Source organism: Cydia splendana, chromosome 13 (assembly GCF_910591565.1).
Source record: "Cydia splendana chromosome 13, ilCydSple1.2, whole genome shotgun sequence".
Classification (NCBI taxonomy): Eukaryota; Metazoa; Arthropoda; class Insecta; order Lepidoptera; family Tortricidae; genus Cydia; species Cydia splendana.
The window spans coordinates 19,448,396-19,469,930 of NC_085972.1; the positions used below are offsets into that span (position 1 = coordinate 19,448,396).

The 21,535-nt window shown below is 37.8% G+C and overlaps 1 protein-coding gene across 2 annotated transcripts in view; it reads left to right on the forward strand.

The window, feature by feature from the left end:
* Positions 1–2,861: 2,861 nt before the first annotated feature.
* The window catches only part of LOC134796283 (uncharacterized), a 96,045-nt gene continuing 77,371 nt past the window's right edge, over positions 2,862–21,535 (forward strand). For both annotated transcript variants that reach the window (XM_063768341.1, XM_063768342.1), the window contains exon 1: positions 2,862–3,177. The gene's annotated coding sequence lies outside the window, so the exon portion shown is untranslated. The remainder of the gene's footprint in view (positions 3,178–21,535) is intronic.

The following is a 21,535-nucleotide window of genomic DNA, read 5'->3' on the forward strand; positions in this document are numbered from 1 at the left end:
GTTGAAGACTCACGTCAAGAAACGACTGGAACGAGTACCAGAGCTCTCAAAGATTTGCAACGCATTGGGGTTTTTTTTTTATTGTTGCTTATAGTCCTAATCCTTACGGAAAGTAGTTATCGTTGCATATGGACATATGGAGCTTTATCGCAGTGGCGATTGGCGGGAGAGTTGAAGGCGAGGTAAGCGAGCGCGTGATTGCCGAGAGCGCGCAAATCATTTGCTGCGTACTGAGATACTAGGAATTTTGAAAAATAAAAGCTAAGTGGTTGAATATTCATTACGCGCTCGTGGTGAAATCGTTACGCGCTCGCGACGATCTCGCTGCGCGCTCGCCTCTCTTTCAACTTTTTTGCTATCAATAAAAAATTACACTTTTTTTATCGACTTGACAGGATGATTGGTCAAAGTGTTATTCTGTGGTCATGAAATGGAATTTACAGAAGTGGACACCTTGTATTAAAAATGATTCTATTTAATATTCACACGTACCAAGTAAATTTTCGAAACTAATGTTATTTGATTTACTTGAATTGTGTGATTAAAAATAATTCTTATATTAGCCTTATAGGGATAAGTTTGCCTTGGTTAATTGTATCTTAACCTGTCTTATGTACAATAAAGTGTTTACATATACATTTTAGTTCAAGATGTCCAGTTATTGAAAGGTGGCCAGTAATAGACGATTTACCCAACAAGCTTCCTTTGTATCGTACATCAACTTAGTAGGGGCCATCTCCGACGCAGCCCGCCCCGTGCCGGCCCGAGCTGGACCCATTACTTGTCACCTCGTAATGGCCCAATTACGTGACAATCTGTCACCCACGTCACGCAACATACGTCGAAGGATATTGTTTATTACTCCAGTCAGGTAACCGAACACATTTCTTATTTTATTCAATTTTATTCACAAATAAGCTTACAGTCTAATAAACCAAGGCGCTTATAAGTAATGTTTAATATTACACATGCTAATATTTAACCGCGTAGACTGATATAATATACACGGTGGCCAAAAAATAAGTGCATTCCCGTTGCCAGGGAGGTTTTGGGATTATACTGAGCAACTTTTACTATGGGACCAACCCCAAAATCGGGCTTGGCAGGTTCATACATTTTGGCTGGTCCATTTTCTATGAAGGGGAATTTTTTTTCGCGTTTTCGGGGTTGGTCCCATAGTAAAAGTTGCTCAGTATAATCCCAAAACCTCTCTGGCAACGGGAATGCACTTATTTTTTGGCCACCGTGTTTATGACATACAATATCCAGCTCATTTCGCCACAGTCTGATAAATAAGACAAAGAGTGATGTAATTTCGTACCGACGTCGACACAGGCACGCTCGATGAAAAATTCAGGGCCACTCGCACCATTCACTAACCCGGGGTTAACCGGTTAAACCTGGATCCATCCATCTGGATCCTAGATCCTGGGCCATGGTTACCAGTACAATTTGACACTGGGTTAACGGTTAACCGGTTAACTCCGGGTTAGTGGAATGCTTCAAGTGGGCCTAAGCGGTAATAAGGTTAAGTCTAGTCGATGTTGAAAATTTCGTGAGAAAACTGGCCAAACCCCAAAAGCATTAGGCTTTAAATTTTGTCACATTTATTTTGTCCATGCTTTCACGTTTAGGTCTAAATTATTACCTGGATCGAGGCTAAAAGGCTTAGCCCAAAGCCTACCCTTGATGTTAAATGACAGGATTTATAGCAGAGTGTTTTCCGAACATTTTATTTTACATGGTTTTTTTATACTTGTATGTAAGAGAAGTGGTAAAGTGTCATTCTATGGAACTTGCTAACCATGTAAAGTCACTAGTAAATTCATCATTCAATACATGGCGGTTTGTTTTAATAGTTAGCAAGTTCCTTAGATCACACTCTAGAAGCTAAAATGTCTATACTAAATCTGATTTAGAATCCAAAATGTGATTCTGAGTGGGTACCAAAAAATGCTACATCTGTAAAAAACGGTTTCTGTGAAAACCGTTCAAAAACGAGCACGTATAAGAAAATTTAAGTAGGTAAGGTTGGGTAAGACTATCGCCGAGGTGAGACTATCACTTGCATGGAATCGTCATACTGTTTGTCTTGCCCCGAGCAAGATAAACTATGTTAGTCTGACCTTAATATAAAAATTGAAATCCTTATTAATTAATAATGATTTTTTTTATTATAAATTGGTTGAAAATACTGCTAAAATTTTAAAGGATGACTGAATATTCCTCATGGGAGTACAACGGAATATAAGAAAAATAAAAAGAGGACATTATTAAACAAATTGAGTAAGGCCCTTCAGTAACAAATATGATAAATATGTAATTTCCTAATATTATCTGACCTCACAACAAAAAATCTTGCGTAAATCAATATTTATAAGTAAATTAAATACCTCTCAGAAATTTAGAATAAATTCTTTGAAGTGATTAACTACATTCACGAGCGCTTACTTTTTTGACTATCACTCTCTCTGTCACTCCCAACGTCCGTCTCTCTCGGCTTTTCCGATTCACGCCTGCGCAGAGACGTTTTTCCCGAAAGATGCGGGCACTCGAAGCTTCATATGCTGAAAAATTATAACAGGATTTTAAACTTCGTTCTGTATTGTGTTAAAGTTGCGAAACTTGATTAAACGTATTAATTTAAACGTCAAAATTCTTGCAATTTTATTATTTAGTATAATATGTTTTAGTTATAGTGAATTGGACGTTATTTTTTTCTGAAATAAAAAAAAATGTAGATATTTATAAGTATACTAAATTAAGCTTAAAAATAACCAGAATATAAGCATTTTTTTTATAAAGTGCTTCTCTATACTCCAATGTATTTATATTATAGACCTTCTAGAGCTCCTAGACAATTTACAATAGTTACGCAAGAGGGGATCACTCTACGCAGCTTCGAGCGACGCGCGGACCCGACTCAGCCTCTGGATCCAGTGAGACCCCGGGCATCGCCTCCGACATTATAGTCACACAAATAACCTAAAAACTACGATGATTTTCCATCAAGTGTATAAGCGGCCTAATTTAAAAATAAAACTTTTTGAAAAAGGAACACTGTAGGTGGCCAGTGCGTGTTTGAAATTTGAGTGACTTGTGAGACGTTTTTTGTGGAACGTTTGCATTTGGAGTTATTTGTTATCTGTGATTTGAGTTTGAGTGTTATTAATTGAGGTAAGTTTTTAATTTTATAGCAATTAGGAACTTAATTAATTCGTTACTTTTGGGGTACCTACATTTTTTATATGCCGTATGAGAGCTAGTTTTCATAGGTATATCAAATAAGATCATAATAAGGATCCACTTTCAATAAGAGATTTTCTTTATATACGTAGGTAAGTACTTAAAGTAAAGTTCTTAAATTAAAAATACAAAAAATACGTTTATTACGATAAGATAAAAATCTTATCTTAATAAACGTATTTTTTGTATTTTTTATTTAACTGATTCCTACGAAAACACCAACTTTAGCTTTATAAAATTGAAACTACCAATCAAAGGAAACAATGATCGTATGATCGTTTAATTATATTTTTAAAAGTAGTTAATATTGATAATATATTAATAATGGCATTATTTTTTTCAATAAGTAGACAAAAGATACAAAAAAAATTATGTTTCATAAAAGACTTGAATGGATGAAAAATACCAAAGAGATAATTGAGGTATCAATTACTCGACCGACGTACAAAGCACAAATATTTAAAACTTGCTTTATACATCGAAATTTTATCGACATCGACTTAAAGCAAGTTTTATTTGCCCTCGCACTATTCAACGTCAAACCTAAATTACCCCCGACAGACCGGGGTATGCTTATATCGACTTCGTGGTTTCCCTGAAAATATTTTTTTTTCTTAGGCTAGAGGTCGTCCAGAAATCATGTGATCGCTAAGGAGGGGGTGGGGGTAAGAAAAATATCACGAATGATCACGATGGGGGAGGGGGGGTCAGAGAAGATATCACGTGTAATTTTATTTCAAAGCGAGAAAGGAAAAACAACAATTATATTACTCAAAAATGTAATCAGATTAAATAATCCGCTTTATTTTATGCGTATTTACCCAATAAAAATGCGTATTTACTAATTAAAAAACATTCATCGCACCAACTTTAAAACATTAATAATAAAAGCTCGTATCGGCGCCATGGCCTTACCCGCATCATAATTATCACGTGATCTTGTGGCAAGGGGGTGTTGAGCTAAAATCACCAAATATGGTCACATCATTTCTGGACGACCCCCTATTTGAGTGTCAAAGTGGCAAAGGCCTTTCCCCTGGTTTTCCACAACTCCCGATTTAGCGCTTTTTCCAGCCTGTTGTTAGCATTCAAATACAAATACAAATTATTTATTGTTTGAATGTGAGTGGTTATAAATGGTGGTAGGGTTAGTATTTGGTTACATCACAATCAGCCAGAATTTGGCTTATTGGAATTTGAATTCTTATTTTCTCTCCCTGTCCAATTTGGATGATAAACTTTGTTAATTATAAGTAAACAGAGAGGCCACGTTCCAGGAAAATGACGCGACATTGATGGTCACGTGCCTCCTTGTTTATATTCAATAGCCGTAGCCCAGTAAAGATACATTTAGATACGTGAAACAGCAGGTAAATCATATTAGAGTAGGTATATTTTTTAAATTACAATCTAGTAAAATATTCACAAATATATGTAGGAATCCAACAAACATTTAACTCGCAAGTAGGTAGATAAGAAAAAATAAACCCATTTTTTAAATTCAATTATTTGAAGGCATAATGATGTTCTGGACTAAAATTAGTAAAAAGCGAAATTAAATAGTATTTATAGGTACATGTAAAACCACTTAATCATTAAAAGTGTGTCTTAATTTGCCACTAGCAAATAGTAGCTCACCAGTGTTACTTTTTTTAGATGATTATTAAACGATCTCATATAAAACACATTATTATACAAAGTGCTATTTTTGTGAATATATTTCGTAGATAATATTAGAACTATGAAGTAGCCGTTACACAAAAAAAATAGCTATTATAAATTATTTCCCATTCACCATACTAGCGTTCCGTAAATGACTGGGATACCGTGTGTGAGAGGACACATGAATAGACCCAAAATGCCGAACCGTTACTAGGGTTGCCATACGTCAGGATTTCCCCTGACATGGCAGGATTTCCCCTGACATGTCAGGATTTCCCCTGACATGTCAGGATTTTTGGTCCTTGTTAGGATTGCGGGGGGACTTCGCGAGTGTCGGGGTTTTTAGAAACCAATGATTGTACCAAAGACATATGTAGCTTCGTATAAGATGAATAAAGTCTAAGGAAAAAACGTGCCTCGGAAATCAAGAAAAAGTCATTCTCGGATAGATGGCGCACACACCTTTAGCCTATACTCGGCTAGATGGCGTGACGACACCGTTTCATATTTAACAATTTTAACACATAGATATCAGTGAATGAACATGGGTCAAAATGATATAAAAATAATAAAATCATTTATCCATATACAGTGAAACCTGGTTAAGTGGGACCTGGATAAGTGAGAAACCTCTATAGCTGGGATTCATGGTGCGGTCCCGACACTTTAGCACTGAATTACCTCTGTTAGTGAGATTAAACGAACCTCTATAACTGGGATTAGTTGTTGTGATTTTATAATCACATTTACCTCTAAAATTGAGACAGAGAGTGTATTTTACCTCTTTTACTGAGACTATATTTATAAGATTATATTTTGCTAATTGTTTTTTTAGAATGTTATACGAATTACCTCTGTATCTGAGATAACGTTAATCTATGACCTCTCTAACTTGGACTTTATTGATCTATTTCCGTATTCTTCCTAACTCTTAGTCTATCCACAAATTCCGCATTTGCTTAATTGTGTCTAAACGACTTCAAGTTTCATTTAGTTACTTTATGTAGTTAAAACTATCGAAACGAAAGCTGAAATCTTGATAAGTAACAAGAATAAACAAATTTTCATTTAATGAATTTCTAAGACGCAATGAAGTCCGTATCAATTTTAATTGAAAAAATCTATCCTTTAGAAAATCATTCAAAATAAATTCAAAGAAATATTTAAACAGACTTAAAAAATATTTAGGGACCAGGATAATTTTACCTAAACATTTAAAGATAATTACAAAATACCTTATTAACCACCTCTATAACTGAGATATAACCTCTATTCTCACCTCTATTAATGGGACCCTCTATAAATGAGACAGAAATTTATTTGTACCTGGCTAACTGAGAGCCTGGGTAAGTGGGATACCTCTTTAAGTGAGACAAATCTGCTCGTCCCTTGAAGTCTCACTTATCCAGGTTTCACTGTATATAATTTTTTTTGATAATTTTATACGTTTTCATTTTGAGTTTAGTCGTTTGTCGATAGATGGCAGTAAATTTACTGTGACCACAAAATTTAGTATGACCGGACCCCTCTATACTATCTATTCTCTTTGATTGTACCTACTAACTAACTACTAGAAGCTAGCTAAGGTTGAAGTTGGGCAGAGGAAAGCGAAGATTATGTTGTAGTTTTAATTAAAACCAGACAGAGAGCACGAATGTAAAAAATTGCCATTCGGACCAATTTTAGGTTCAAAAATATATAGATAAAAAAAAGACCTCTAAATTTTAGACCATCGTATCTCGAAGATACGGAGGTCTAATTAAAGAGACCATCTGGGGCTTCGGGAAATGACCGTCCAAGAATTGTCAGGATTTTAGGGTGATGTTCGGACTTGTCAGGATATTCCGTCTTTCCATATGGCAACCATAACCATTACACCCCTTCCATGATATTTTGTAATCAGTCAAAGTCAGCTTGCTCTGTGATTGAAATATTTGCATTTGATATCAAAATGTTGCAGATATATTTGTAATTCCCATTATCCCTGTGGGTACCTACTTTTCTGTAGATAATATTTAATGTTAGATATATTTAGTTCTCGTAGCAATCGGCATTGATTTCTTCTTTAACTATATAATTATCGCCTGAAACTTCCGTTACAATAGGGTATTCGACTATTACTATTAGCAAAACTATTAGTCAAATCAGTTTCTTTTGTCGAACTGTCAAAACGATTCACCAATATGGAATTTATATGAAACATTACACAATGACGTCACGGTCAAAGTTACCTACTCTTTATAATTCTATACGATTTATAAAATAGAAATTGTGTCTTAAAACAACTGCTGTTTACGTTTCTCTATTATTGTTCTGGTACTTTATTTCATCCGTGGCGTGAAATAATTTATTTTAAATACAGCCAATGACCCTATTATTTCTACTTACAATTCCATTCTTACTGCCAGACAACTAACTATTGTTATATCCCTATATAACGTCTCGATTGAAAGGCAGCACGTATTTTACTACTTTAACTATTTTCCGGAATAAGTTTCCGATACTAGCGACATCTACGCGCAGCTTATTTAAATTTGAACTTTATATTTAAGGCAACAAGAGCTTCAGTAGCCGAATTTGTTATGTTGGTTATCCGTTTTACGGATCGTTTTGTGGATGAAAAGGTCCATTGATGCGGAACGTAGCTGTAGATATTGACATTACTATACTTTGTATGCGTTTGGTTTTTGGATCCCTTATTTCATTCATGTTTTGTTTGATAGGCTAATACTATTGAAGGACGACCCTACTAACAAAGTTTGATATACATATGGATGGCGGTACTAGCAGAGTGGATTGATACTTATAGCAAAGATATATGTAACTCCGTATAAGATAAGTAAAGTCTAAGGAAAAAAGGTGTATCAGAAATCAAGAATAAGTCATTCTTGGATAGATGGCGCCATACCTTTGGCCTATGCTCAGCTAGATGGCGTTTGATATTTAACAATTTTAACAAATTTCAGTAAAATAACTTGCGTCAAAATCATATAAAAATAATAAATGAAAATGTTATTTATCCATATGCAGTTATACATTTTAATTTTTAGTTTTAATTGTGTGTCGATAGATGGCAGTAAATTTACTGTGACTACAAAATTTACTATGACAGTAAACAGTAACCCCCTATACTATCTATTCTCTTTAGTTATAGTAAAACTAGTATAATTCTCATATGACGACTTGTTACCGGTTGGATCTTATTTTGATACCAATTTGAAGATCGCTCAAGCTGGTTGGTGCATGTGAAAAGAAGTGAAAATTGTACGTGAGATGCGCGTCAATCACCAAGGCCATAGAGAAATATAGTAAGAATAGAGTGCTCACTCCGTACATCAGTTTTGATACCAAAACGACTATTATTTTCGCTTTCGACATCTAGCATCGATTAGCGGAATTATCAGTACCGCTACTTGATACTAGAATTCTCTAGTGTCGCGACTCACGAATATTGTATTGAACAACAATTTACAACTAATATTAAAATCAGGAGTTGAAAATAGAGTTCCGGTTATAATATTAGCTGAATATTGTTGTGCATTAGACTTTTCGGTCGTTGGAACATCTATTGTCAAGTAGCAGTACTGATAATTCCGCTACTCGATGCTAGATGTCGTCTGCGAAAATAATAGTCGTTTTGGTACTAAAACTGATGTATGGAGTGAGCACTCTATGTATTTTTTTTTCTATATCAAAGCTAATTTTTTATGGGTGCCAGTTTCTCTATACCAAGGCGATTGTAAAAGTCCTATCAAAACCAGTTGGAACCTGTACAAGATGTGAAATCTCAATCGGGCTCCAGGTGGACTTTCGCCTTGAGCTGGGGAAGTCAAAAAACCGGACAAGTGCGAGTCGGGCTCGCCCACCGAGGGTTCCGGACTTTTTAGTATCTACTGTCTAGCTATACGGTTTATGAGATACAGCCTGGTGACAGACAGACGGACAGACGGACAGACAGACAGACAGACAGACGGACAGACAGGTGGACAGAGGAGTCTTAGTAATAGGGTCCCGTTTTTATCCTTTGAGTACGGAACCCTAAAAAGTATACCTATATGATATATGAGCGTATTGCGTATCTTTCAACAATTCCAACAAAAAAATCGTTCGGGTGCATAAGTACAAAGAACGAAGGTTGACATACGTTACAAGGGCACGACACATTTACCCTGGATTTACCGGGATCATTAGATTTATCAGGGAAAATCAGGTTTATCAGGGAAAAACAGGTATTGCGGCCATGAACGTCGAAAGGGAATATCTGAATGTTGCGAGATACTAAAGGGTTATAAACTCATTCAGGTAGATAAAGATCTATGTAGGGCACAAAGCTAATGGAACTCACTCACTAATGCACTGTTAGTGCTTGAAAATGGAGACCTAGGCTCTTCGAAACATGTAGCGCGTGTGACTAAAAAGTACGCATTGTTTCTATTAGTACTAGGTACTAGATATAACTGCGACATACAAATACGTTTTTGGCAAAAATTTCATTTTTGGTACAAGCTTTTATCGCTGACTGTACTTTTCTTACGACAGACACAACTCATCGAGACAATTCTAAAAACCCCTAACACAATTAGGTGGCGTTGTTTCATCACAGAGTTCCTATGGCCACCTCCTGTCTCCATCATTAGATCAGTTCGACAGTACTATATTATTGTATTGTCATCAGAACTACATACAGCTGCTAATTTTCATGACGCTACGATCCTTGGAAGATGGTTAAATTAGTTACCTTAGATTCCATTACATAGTTACATGCAGGTCGAGAGTTCCTATGGCCACCTCCTGTCTCCATCATCAGATCAGTTCGACAGTACCATATTATTGTATTGTCATCAGAACTACATACAACTGCCAATTTTCATGACGCTACGATCCTTGGAAGATGGTTAAATTAGTTACCTTAGATTCCATTACATAGTTACATACAGGTCGAGAGTTCCTATGGCCACCTCCTGTCTCCATCATCAGATCAGTTCGACAGTACCATATTATTGTATTGTAATCAGAACTACATACAACTGCCAATTTTCATGACGCTACGATCCTTGGAAGATGGTTAAATTAGTTACCTTAGATTCCATTACATAGTTACATACAGGTCGACCTAATGAAAGCTTGTTAATTAATTCGTATTGGCGCAGTCGGTAAAGATAATTAAAGCTAAATGTTTTTAGATTGTTATAAACAGCCTTCATGACTTATTTAATAAATAATATGAGAGTAAGTAGTCTAGAAACCCTTGTGTTAAAAATGCAACTAAACCTATCATAACAAGATACGCCCTTCGGTATTCAGTTTCTCTCTCCCAAGGGATATTGCTTGTGAAGGCGACAAATCATCCCCGGTACAATACAACGACATAACTGCTACAACCCTGTTACGCCTATTTCCTACCACATCTCCTACACCCATACAGCTTTAAGGGTAGCACACATGATCAGGAGCTCACATGATATGGGTTTGATATTAATTTTCTACAATTTGTGTTCAAAAGTAAAGGGCCAGTTGCACCAACCACAGTACTGTACGTAGTCACAACAAAACTTAAATAGTAATAAGGAAAAAACATGAGGTTACTTTAACCAGAAACAAATGCATTGTTTTAAGGGAGAAGGGAAACACCTTTGCTTTACATGGGGAATAGTGAATAAAGAAAATGGGTAAGGGATTTAAAATTACACTACAAGAAAAAGTATTTACAGATTCTGGATTCGTAAACTTTATAGTTAGGTAAGGCCCACTTGCACCAATCTACTAACCCGGGGTTAAGTGGTTAAACTGTTGACCCAGTGTCAAATTGTACTGGTAACTAGGTTTAACCGGTTACCCCATGTTAGTGGATGGTGCAAGTGGGCCTAAGTGGAATCAGTTAGGAAACAAATCAAATTATTTTATGAATTTTTATTGATTTTATGTTTTTTATAACCAGTTGTTCAAAATTATGTAAACACCGCTTTCTTGTTTAAACGATAAGGTGCCCGATTCAGATTCAATAACTTGTTATTTATTTAAAATTTAAGTCAGGCAACAAGGCCCATATTACAAATACTTTACAGACTAACATACACATATATTTTATAAGCTTAAAAACTTAACACTATTTATGCGACAAAACGGCGTGGCTCCGTTGAATCGGCTGTTCTTGTGTCGGATTCGGCAGTTTGCGCCGGAACCTCCGAAACACGACACCTTTCGGCCAGAAGTCGGCGCACTCGATGGTCCCCTGCAGCTGTCGCGGGGTGTTATGGTTTTGAATAAGTTTTGATACGACCTTGACCATCGTCTTGGCGATGTTCATTTTGTTGGCATTTTGTTCTCAAAAACTTGTATTTTATTAAGGCCCACTTGCACCATTCCATTAACCCGGGGTTAACCGGTTAAACCTGGAGTTGCCATGGTTACCAGTACAATTTGACACTAGGTTAACGATTTAACCGCTTAACCCCGGGTTAGTGGGATGGTGCAAGTGGGCCTTAAGTACATTAGATCTCGATTCGCTAATAAATTAGGAACTACATACCTGAAGAAACATGAAACCATTGGGCCATGGTCATCAGACACCAGACAAGTTGTGAAAGAAATTTCAAATAAACTTGTCCGTCTGTCTGTCAGACAACCCATTTTCCCTTTGGATACGGAACCCTAAAAACAGCAGAATTGACCTAAGGTGTGTAGAATATTTACTTTTATCGTGTAATTCACCTCACACACCGCCGCAACTCCCTGGCGTTACTGGCATCTGTTCATCGGAATGGCCCGTTACCGATGATGTACAGCCTTACTTCCTATTAACCTTTACCTAACGTTTTCGAACTGTTTACTCTGCCTGCTTTATGGCTGTAATATGGAAATATCTTAAAAGTCTAGGCAAGTTTGCTGTACCGAACATTTTAGGTATTTTTGCGATAGGTATATAAGTAGAGAGTGTTTGCGCCACATGTAAATACCTAACCTTTTTAGGGTTTCGTAGTCACCTACAAACCCTTATAGTTTCGCCATGTCTGTCTGTCTGTCCGAGGCTTTGCTCCGTGATCGTCTCACAAATGGTCTCACCGGAAGATCAGCGCTGACTTTTGGGTTAGCATTTATGCTGAGGCGGGACCATTTCGTGGTAAACTATTTATTTATTTTTATGTTCAACTTTCTTTGTTATTTCTTTACTTGTGTATGTTATAGTTTATCACGAATAAATGAGATGAAATGAAATGAAATGAAATGATCGTTAGTGCTAGAATGCTGCAATTCGGCATGGATACATAAATCATGCATAACCCCCTCTAACTTTTGAACCACGGGTCCAAAAAATATGAAAAATATCGTGAAACAGAAGCTTAATAAATACTTTCAGCGAAAACTATAGCGAACATGATCGATCGTTTTTGAGTTATTACAAAAAAATCTTCTTTTCTTAGTAAAAGGATGTAAGTACAAAGCGCTGCAAAGGTACTTCCTTTTGATACTTACTAATAGCCCCCGTTTGGCCTATTTTGACAGAATGGTAATTACGAAACCCTACACTGAGCATGGCCCGACATGCTCTTGGCCGATTATATATTATCAATTATGAACTCCTTGTCGGGTTTTCAAATATACTTACGGCAATGCGGAAGAAGAAAAGTGTACATAAATATAAAGAAAAATTCCATTATTCGATCGCGATATTGTATGCAAAATAATAAGAATATTAAAGAAAACCAAAAGGGACCCCTAAGTGCCGCCACGCGCCGTTCAGTAGATGCTCCACAAGGAGAAACCCAGAACCAGTGAAATAAGTACATATTGTGGTAAATTTTTCAGCACTCCCACAGAGTTACCTACACTACACACTTCGTATGATACACTATTAGTTAACGCTTACTTGTAGAATGCATTTTAGTTTTAGTTGATATTCACAATATATATACAGTGGTACTACTAAACGAAATTAATAACTAGCTTAAATCTAAAATAGGCCCTTGAGGCATTGTACCAAGGATGCTGGCGGCATTTCCTCGCTGTATCGCAATGCTGATACGTTGTGCGAGGTAGCCGCCAGCTCTTCGGTCACCAGTTACGTCAACCAGACGCTTCGCGATTTCTGCGAACAACTTATGCGCGCTGGGACCCCATGGACCTAGAGTTGATATTCTATTTTTTGACTTTTTCGGAACTTATTTACGAAATATCATATGATATTTACCAGTCGCTTTTCGGTGAGCGAAAACATCGGGAAGAAACCGGACTTATCCTGATAAGGCCTAGTTTCCCCTCTGGATTGGAAGGTCAGATGGCAGTTGCTTTCGTAAAAATTAGTGCCTACATCAATTCTTGGGATTAGTTATCAAGCGGACTCCAGGCGTGAGCCGTGGCAAAATGGATAACACGAGGAAGATGATGATAAATTTAATCCAAAATCATGAATAACGAATGTCCCATAAAGCACAGTTATTTAACTTTTACGCAAACTAATAACTTTTATAACTGTGCATAGCCTTTCAGGTCGTCACCCGTCCAGTTTTATTATAAGATGTCTTTTGAAAGAGAATTTTCGCCTTAAGCACTTTTATTACTGCATAAAAGAACCGTAAAAATGTTAGGATTAAAATGCAGGCGAAGCTAAGATTTAGTTGCAGAATATTTAATTTTCTCAGAACGTGTCGGGATGACGCCTCTCCGTTTAATATGATTTATTATGATGAATAAAAATTTAAATATTTACTAAGAATAAAAGCTAAAGGACACAGACAAAGTGTGAATTAATTAGCAACTTTAAGGTCACCGCCACCATACAATCGGAGCTACGCTCATTATAAAACGACATTCGAAATAAAATTCAAGTAACATATTAAGTACCTATTATTATTTTTTCCCCAAATAATGTTAAACAAGATAAGAACATAGATTTTGCAATATGGGAATCCAAAGTGATACGATTATATTTATTCGTTTTCGTTGCTAGGAATTGTAACATGAAGAATTTAGAGCGGGTCGAAGTTTTACATAAACTAGCAGGTAGACTTCTTTCTTTAGGTTTCTTTCAATAGGTAAGTTAAAATACGGAATCTATAAAGGCGACTTGCACCATTCACTAACCCGGGGTTAACCGGTTAAACCGTTGCCATGGTTACCAGTACAATTTGACACCGGGTTAACGGTTTAACCGATTAACCCCGGGTTAGTGGAATGCTGCAAGTGGGCCTAAATTGTAGCGCTAATCCACGTCATCCAAGACAGCGCAGCGTGCAAAGACGTACTTAATAATGTAGGCGCGGCCGCCTAACCCCGTTCCGGACCGGCATTATACCAGCGATACAGGTCTTGTCTTTAGGGCTGATTTAGATAAAAGATAAAGATAAAAGATTTTTATTCGTGACGATCACAAAACATGTACGAACATGTACAGACAACAACAGCAAGAACAGAAGAGAACAATAAGTGTGCATCACGAAATGGACCCAACTCAGCATAATGCTAGCTATAAAGCCAGCGCTGGTCTTCCGTAGGGCCCATTCGGTGATGCCACGACAGATAACACAAAAAGATACATATTAAAACATTGCAAAAGATACACAGAAGAAATAATTAAGAAAACAGAAAATACAAAATACAAGAAAACTAATTAAGAAAAGAAACAAAAGAAAATGAAAAGAAAAGCATAAACATAGACAAAAATTTATAGTAGACGTAAAATTATGAACGCGACCATACCATGCGTCAACGCTTGCCTGCAGCTGCTAGCGCCAGCGGCGACTTGCGTAACTAAAACTATCTACAAGCGTGGCATTTAGACGATGCGAGAACTCGCATGCGAGTTTCATACCATTGCGGGCTTTGATTGGTCGGTTGAATTGGACGTAATCCACAGTCCGCAATGTAACTAAAATTGCATGCGAGTTCGCGCGCCGTCTAAATCAACCCTTAAATTTTTTTATGTAGAATACATCTGTAAGGGCCACTTGCATCATCCCACTAACCCGGGGTTAACCGGTTAAACCGTTAACCCAGTGTCAAATTGTACTGGAAACCATGGTAACTCTAGGTTTAACCGGTTAACCCCGCGCGATTAGTGGGATGGTGCAAGTGGCCCTAAGTCGAATAAGATAGCTGCCTACTTCTTAGGGTCACTTGCACCATTCACTAACCCGACTTCCAATTAAGCTGAGAATTTGCGTACAAATGTATGTCGGGTAACAATGCAATAATATGGTACCATCGAGTTGATTTGATGATGATGATGGAGACAGGAGGTGGCCATGGGAACACTGCGATAAAATAACGCAAACTAATTGTGTTTGGGGTTGTTAGAATTATCTTGATGAGTATTAGTTGCCTGTGGGAAGAAAACTACAGTCAGTGATAAAAGCTTGTACCAAAAATGAAATTTTTGTCAAAAACTTATTTAGACAATAGCTTTTTAACTTATTTAGCGCCACTTGCACCATCCCACTAACCCGGGGTTAACCGGTTAAACCGTTAACCCAGTGTTAAATTGTACTGGTAACCATGGTAACTCCAGTTTAACCGGTTAACCCCGGGTTAGTGGGATGGTGCAAGTGGCGCTTAGTAGAAGACATGGTTTAGTAGAAGAATTCGACGTCGAAACTTGCACAATGTAAGCAGCTTACGCTAGCACTTGTCGAGTTTAACTCCATCGTAATAGCATTTACAGTGCAAGTGCATTATTTATGAGAGCTCGGAAAATAAGCTGAACATGTGAACAAGTAGGACACGAGAGGATTTATTTGCCGAGGAAATAGCTACACGAGTGTCGGGGCATTTTAGATTTATGTCACTATTGCGACAGGGTTTAGGGAAGAACGAAAGTTGAAATATACACTTAAGTAGGTCCGGCAGGGGTGAGCTAGTTATTTAAGTACCGCAAACTTTTTGTGAACCATTTTTACCCGTTCCGTACCCAAAGGGTACACGGGACCCTATCACTAAGACTCCACTGTCTGTCTGTCTGTCACCAGGCTGTATCTCATAAACAGTTGATATTTTCACAGATGATGTTTGCGCTATAACAACAATTTTTCTGTTGGCGCTATAACAACAAATAGGTACTAAAAACAGAATAAAGGAAATAGTTAAGTGTGGCTCCCATAAAACAAACGTGATTTTTTTGCCGTTTTTTTAGCGCAATGGTACGGAACTCTTCGTGCCCGAGTCCGACTCGCACTTGGCCGGGTTTTATTCTATGTTCTCACTAGTGAGTTTAATACTCCGTATTTCTACCAGATATTTCTAGTCGCCACTGGGAAATTCAGGCATGACAGATCGAGTCCGGCGGAGCTATTTAAAAGCGTCTACGAATATTAAATCCAGATCTATATATCTATACAGTATTGTAAGTATTATTAGTTAGATATATTTAAAATGATTGAGTGAGGTTGGCCCACTATTTGTAACCAATATTTAGTATGTCATTACATATTTCATGTAGGTACCGTCTCACATCATTATGACACTTCGCTCCGCGCCACCGTCGTGACCGCACGTAGACTTCGCGCCGCCGTGCCGTAGTCGTGTGTGTCACGCATCATATCATGGCAAGTCACTGACTCCTACAACTACAAGCACCATCGCCGTAGCGGACCACACCACCCGCACGACTATGAACTCTATGGACTCTACACCTACAGACACCATCGCCGTAGCGGGCGGCGCCACCCGCACGACCATGAACCTCTAGAATCTCTACAACTACTAGCACCATCGCCGTAGCGGACCTCACCACCCGCACGACTATGGACATCATGGACACACACACCAACTCATTATCATCATACACATAGAAGCCAGCGCAGTCCTCAAAATGACTGCAAACAGCCCGGCCCATGACTATGGGACCGCGACAAGCCACCGCCTCAGTGACCAAAAGTCAGAAAAGGCCACCCCAGCGTCGTAAACGCAGACGCTTGTGGAAGACGAGGGACGGTACCGTCTCGTACAGAATACTCAAACCCAATTGCACCCGACAAACCAGTACTCCTAGTGTAAATTTCATTCGATGGCGTGACGTGACGTACGCGTGTCATTTTACTCATTTTATATGGGATTTTGAGTTTCCAAAACACCTCGCTTGGTGCGCTGTTGAAAATCGAACGAATTGAATAAAATTTAAGTACACTTTCATGTTATAAATAAACTGTATATAGTGGCTACGTTCCATAACTGCCCACTTATCTATAATGTACAGGATGAAAACTGTACGGTATTATAGAACAATTGTATAGCAATATACTCCTCCTGCTATAAGCCTGACGTGTCCTTTAAATTGAGAATAAAGCGCTCAGAAGCTTACAAATGGCCTCCTCAGTTAAAGCTTTTAAAGCTAACTCCTATGTTGTGCAGTTATTTTTCCTTCCATCTAAATCCTTATATGTTCTACTTTTACGTCTTTTCAGCTTATTTTCGGTCTTATAAAACAATGCACTTGTTAGGTACAGTCGACGTCAAAGATATGTTTACACTTTTGCACCTTATTCCTTTGTAATAAGGCGAAAATTGTAAACATATCTTTGACGTCGACTGTACTATAATAATACATTATAGTTGAAGTGTTAAGTTTACTGACGACCTTGTGAATCTTATTTATTAACCTAATACGAAGCCTAAATTTGACATGAAATTTGGTCACTTCAATGTTTTAAATTATTACATTTTTCACTGGTCGACCACAGTTAACAGACTGATCAACGACACGCCGCAGAAATCTATGAAACTTCCCATACAATAAATTTTTGTGAACGCTTTAACGGTGACAGATGGTTTGATGCAACCAACCCTTAGTAATAATACAATATTATCCAGTTCGATATTAACTTGAGTAGGGTATCATACCAAGCATTTACTGGGAATATTTATACCCGATTTCGAAGGAAAATTTTAACAGCAAATCGTATTTTTTTCAAAAGAATATGGAAGAACAAATACGAACGACAAACAGCTGGGGTATATATAATTAGCTTTACTCAGTGTTGTGAATAACGCTTAGTTTTAGGCTTAAAGACTCGAGCCCTCAAGACTCGACTATATTTGAAAATTGTATTTATTTATTTTACGCGTATGGATGTTAGAAATCGTCTTTGCTGCCTTTGAGGCGTTAAGCCTCGAGAGTTTTAAGGGTTTGAGTCTTTAAGCCCCGAAAAGAGCGTTATTCACAACACTTTTACTACTTAAACAAGTAGGTATCATTCTCCAAAAAAGCCTCACAGGTAAAAGAAAACTTTACCGACGTTTTTCTTCATTAAGGAGCTCTGTCATATTGAAATGAATTCATTGTCGTCGCTCTTTTGTCTTCGAGAGATAATTGAGCTCTGAGTCTTCAGAAAAACGTATCTATCTAGCCTTGTGTTAGCCTTGGACAATTATTATTACCCTCTTATTAGAAAGTTTATCAAATCGAATACTGCTGAACATACGCCTGCCAAATAAAATTTAAACAATATGCTCTACAACACCTGCGGGCTCAGCACGGTTCCATTTTTATCGACTATCACTATGCGCGTCCCTTTCGCACTTACATACTTGTTAGAACGTGACAGGCATGGTGACAAGGGATAAAAACGCGACCGTGCTAAGCCGCCTGGTCATGCGCTGCATTTTATGACAAAGACGGGCGTTTTCCAAAATAAATATTGAAAGCCTGATTCTCACAAATCCTCTGGTGTTTTTGGAAAAACGTGACGTAATGGAATAGACATTTTGGGATATCTTTTTTGGTCGGATGGAGAATGCCTGATTCTGAGTAGAATGAGCCCAAGAATGTCCAGATTTGAAAGAATCAAGTTTTCAATATTTTTAGAAAACGCTCAGTCCCTATTTTACTCGCTGGATATTGACATTATGTAAACCATAGCTATGCCCGTTCGTTTGAATTTGTTTATGATAATATGCATAAAAGGTCACCCACTGTCCTCTTAATAGTTCCCTGTTATTTTGATCATCGATCTTAATACGGAGACCCTTGGGTGGGTAGACAAGATGCCAATCGTTAACGCTGCGTAGCGAACGAAACGCAACTGTCTCTGTCGCACTAATCTGGAAGAGTGATAGAGAGAGATAACTACGCTACGCTACGGAACCTGACATATTATTGTATATGTTTTATTGTAAATACAAAATAGAGGCCTTTGAAATGTGGTGCTGGAGACGGATGCTACGTATCCCATGGACAGCCAAGAGGACAAACGTCTCTATCCTCTAGCAGCTTGGGATCCAGACAAGGCTATCCACCACGTGCTTTAAAAGGATTCTTGGCTATTTTGGACACATAGCCCGCCGAGAACCTGACAACTTGGAGAAACTTGCAGTTGTTGCGAAAGTGGATGGCAAGCGGCGACGTGGCAGATCTCCTGTCGGTGGTCGAATCAGGGGGACGATTTTTGAAATTCGATCGCTCGATTTCGTCACTCGAAAATCGGTGGAAAACTCGTGGAAAACGGCGAAATGCTAATTTTTGAAATACGAGCGATAGAAATTTGGAATCGAGTGGTATTGACCACTCGTTTTCAATTCTATTAGTAGAATTTAAATGCCTAGGAGTGGAGATATTATTCAATGAAATACACGAAATCGAGCGGTCGAATTTCAAAAATCGGCCCCCTGGTCTCTACCCTTACAGGCCTCACAATAGCAACCGCCATGAAGAAGGCCGAGAGCAGGGTGGGATGGAAGCGATTGGTGACAGAGGTCATCGGAAAATTTCAAGACGGACACGACCTTCAGCAATGAAGAAAACGACTAGAGAGATTGTAAATATGTACATAAACTTATTTCGATTCTTTTTGATATCTTGTTTGGGGCCTACTCTGGCTACGTCTTTATAATATTGCCACATAATGTATATCAAGAGCGGAACTAACTGCCATCAAACTGTTTCGCAGTTCCGTGTAAAAAAATATAAATAATTATGGTATTATTGGGATTAAAAACCCAATTTGACCCATTATTAGGGTTGTCAAAAGAATCTGTTTTTCCGTTACTCGCGTTATGCAAATGCGATGCTTCCATCGGGCTTAATTAACTCGTGTGACAACCGCCAGCATGGATTCATCTCGCGGCGTACTCTGCCGGAATATGATTTCGTACCTGGAATAAAATTGAGTTGTATCCGTTGAATTAGTATGCAAAAATTTCAGTTTCACACCTGGCGGCTTGGGTTAAAGTTATCTGGGCCCGATTCGGATTTTGAAATAAACATCTATTAGATATCTTTTAGACATCACCAAGATACGATAACGATATGTTTAAGATCAGACCTGTCAAATTTGACATTTGCGCGATTCTGGAGATACTCTTGAACGATTGCCACAGGATATGACTTAGAGATCCAATTCACATCTAATAGATATCTTACTCTATCTAACGTAAAAATGACATTAGTTGCCCGAATTGCGCTGCAAAAGAGAACTACTTGATATCTAAACTATAACGTATCTAGAATGGATCTAGTACGTGTCGTCTCTTGTCTCTATAATCTAATATCTTGAAGTACGAATACGGCAGTCTGTTATCTGTATCTGAGGGCGGTAGGTCCTCTGTTTGCGATATGTGTTTGACTATAATTTTAATGATAATATAACGATCACTGAGCTAAACAGGCCCACTGATTAACAGACCGCCGGACGGTATGGGCCTGTCAGTTAGAAAAAAAATGGACAGTTCCGAACAGTTGACAGGCCGATACCGTCCGCGGACTGTTAATCAGTGGGCCCCTTAAGCCGCGGACGGATAGACAGACAGACGGACATGGTGAAACTATACTATAACTTTAATGATATGTAACGATCACTGAGCTAAGCCGCGGACGGATATACAGACAGACGGACATGGTGAAACTATGAAGGTTCCTTAGTGGATTACTAAATCCCTAAAAACAAGTATCATGCAGTAATATTAGGATGCGTTCATTGTGATAAACACGTGATAAAGAACGTGCTCTAGCAGTGTTGCCAGGGTTATTCAGCCATAACTGTCATAATGTTACGTTTTGTTGAATGAAAAGTTACATTCAGTCACATTCACATTCTTCTATTCTATATATTAAATTATATAGTAAAAAAAGATAGCCGGTCAAGTGCCGCCAAATTATAAGTTACGCATAGGGATGAAAATTCTGGAAAAAATAACAAATATGTTTTCTTCGGGAATTTTACAAAATTTCGATTTTTTTATTGATTTTAAATACATCATACACAATGCCACTGATGAGTCATGACAGTGTCAAAGTCAATACGATGCCAGAAACTAACACATTAGACGTGCAACCTTAACTTGTTATAATTCCTAATTATATGTATAGATATATTGAATAATACAGAAGTTAAAAAAAAACATGTTTTTTTCGGCTTTATTCGTTTCTTCGGAAATATTGTAACTGAAACTTGCAATTGTTTTATTGGAAAGAAACTTGAAAAAACGGGTTTTTTCAACGTACATTGTCGCACACGTCACAGACGAGGGCCAGAATTCACGAAAGAATGTTGTATCCATCTGGCAACACTGTATTCTAGACAAGGAAAAGCGACACCTCATTATACTGCACGAGCGACTTATTGTAGCATCCCCCGAAGCTATTAGTTAACCTAATAAATTGATTAAAAGCTAAATGATACGACAGCGCGCGCTCGGGGGC